General features: G+C 40.0%; 1 pseudogene; it reads right to left on the bottom strand.

Annotated features, from left to right (window-relative positions):
- The window catches only part of LOC138059892 (Krueppel-like factor 5), a 3,116-nt pseudogene that overhangs the window by 335 nt on the left and 281 nt on the right, over positions 1 to 2,500 (bottom strand).

Below are 2,500 nucleotides of genomic sequence, written 5' to 3' on the forward strand. Positions count from 1 at the left end.
AGCCGTATGTTGCATCATCGTTCGATGTCGTGTGGACAGAAGACGGTGCTGTTGCACTTATAGTTACCTGTGGCCACTGGTGTCTTAGATTTAGACCTGGAATAGACGCCGACTCTGCAACAGTGCACGTTCCCCTTGTCATTCCTGTCTCTGGAAAGAGGCAGTTTTTCTTTCCTATAGTCATTTCTTGAAGCTTGGGTTGGGGAAGAGCTAGATAAGACGAGGTTTCCACCGGTAACGTTGCAGGAGAAGATGAACACAGATAGCTATCCATCTCACGAAGGATCTTTTAGAGAAATAAGGGTCACCTTTAGTTTTATCCAACATCATGATTATTTCTGGTTTTAATCCCATACCTTGACTGATTGATATCGGAGAGCAATGGCTTTTGTCGGAAATGTATGTAGTTGTTAAAACTGAAGAACTTTAAAGGATCCCTGTCGTCCTTTACAGTTAAATTGCTAATGGCCATACATCTTCTTCAGGGCTCACAAACTTGTCAGAGAAGTTTAGCACTTTTAGAGCAATAGTGCTCGGCTTTATGTCGCGAAAAGGTTAATTCACTGAGATATGAAATGAGCGAACTACTTTTTACAGGGAGTTTGCTTAACAAACCGTCATTTTGATCCTCTGAGGAAAATCAGCAATTTATAGAATGTCTCTCGAACTCATGATCCTTAATTGTATTTCTTACTCAAAGTAAGTTAATAGATTTCCGAGCAGTTGTGAATGTTTTCCTCCAATTGCTATTTAGTTATCAGCGGTAATATAAGGCTAGAAAACTAAAGTATTGTCTGATTGTTTTATGAACCGTCCGAGGGTATTACAAAGCTCGAACTCGTCATTAGCGTTCACTCAAAAGCTCACATCAGAAATGCATGCTATTTTAATATCACTTAGAAAATGTGTAAGTAGACTAAATCATTCATGCATTGCAACTGACCTGTTGAATTTATTCCTCCCTGGTGGGTATTAGCAGCGAATAGATGCCGGCCGTTGCCAGATTTCCTTCGCCCTGATACGAATTAATTTTGGTACATGACACCGTCTTGTCCTCTAATCAAGTTATGGAAACTCGTACAAGCCATAAGCATTTGGCTGTCTTCTTTAACAGAGGGCCCCATGAACGAGTTGCCCGGTAGTCGGATTCATGCTTTATACGCAAAGGGTTCTGGGGTCGCCAGAGGACAAACATTGCAAGTCGCTGTGAGAAAATGTATGGCGGAAACTTATTCGACGTCCAAAAAAAAAGGATTTTGGAGAGAGATCAATGTCTTTTTCGACGGAGTTTTATTACAAATCGATTTGGGCAATGTTGCAAGTGTACGTTTTTGTTTGAATAATCGTGAAATGAGATAAAATTTCAGCTGATTAGCTTTCTTGCTTGCGTAAGGTTTATTGTGAAATGGTCTCAAAATATTGCAAAATTAGGAATAAATCTGAAGGAAATAACACAATAAAGCCTTTTCAGTTGTATTTACGTATGTATAGGCTGACTAAACTCAGCAATTCAAATTATATTGGAAATATCCCTTATACGGCGATCAAATGTATTGCCCTTTGTGGGGTTGTGACAACGATCGAAGGTACCTAGGGAAGCAAAAGATTCTCAGTCCTCGTGTTGAAATGTTAAGATTTTACTTGCCCAGAAACAACAATCACGTTTTTTTCGTGGGCTAGAACAAGTAATCGTGACCAATTGTATTCTAAGGAAAAGGAGCATTAAAACAGCGACCTCGAGGCAGAAGAAGATTGAAATAGTTTGCTTGAGCAGAATCATCGTACTTCATTAAAGTGATTGGACTCTCATAGAGTCTGTAGAAAAATAGTAGCGGCTGAAAAAACCGTTAGCTTTTTCTCAATCAATTTTTTGCACCGTGTAACATGGTCTGTTTCGTGGAACTTTTTTGAACTTCCGTTGCTAGATAAGTTTCGCGAAATGTAGAACCGCTTTCTACTTCTGCAACGGTCGCAGAAATCGTAGTGGTGATAAAAACGGGAGTTTCACCGTGTAACACCACTTCGTGAAACTGGTCTCGCTCGGTCTTGATACACTACGCTACGTAAGCCAATCAGATACCAGCTAAGGCGATGTAGACAACATTTCGATTCCCGAATGAGTTTCGACCTTTTATGTTACACGGTGCAACGCCTGCTGCTGAACCTTCTTTTTCCAGCGCCGTTGTACATAAGTTTTAGATAAAATTTCCAACGTGTAAAAAACAGCGGCTTAATTTTGTCATATTTCGAGACCATGCCGCGGATCCTTACACGAGCAAGGTTAATCCGAATGAATATTATCTCATATTTCACGGTTATGAAAACAAAAACTTACACTTTTCACTTATTAACATTGCCTAAATCGATTTCTGATAAAACTGTATAGAGAAAAGCGTTGAGCCCTCTCCAAAATAGTTTTTTGGAGGTCGAAATAACTTTCCGCCATACATTTTCTTACAGCGACTTGCAATGTGTGCCCCTGGCGACCCCAGAACCCTTT

The sequence above is a fragment of the Montipora capricornis genome, chromosome 8 (genome assembly GCF_036669925.1).
Source record: "Montipora capricornis isolate CH-2021 chromosome 8, ASM3666992v2, whole genome shotgun sequence".
NCBI lineage: Eukaryota > Metazoa > Cnidaria > Anthozoa > Scleractinia > Acroporidae > Montipora > Montipora capricornis.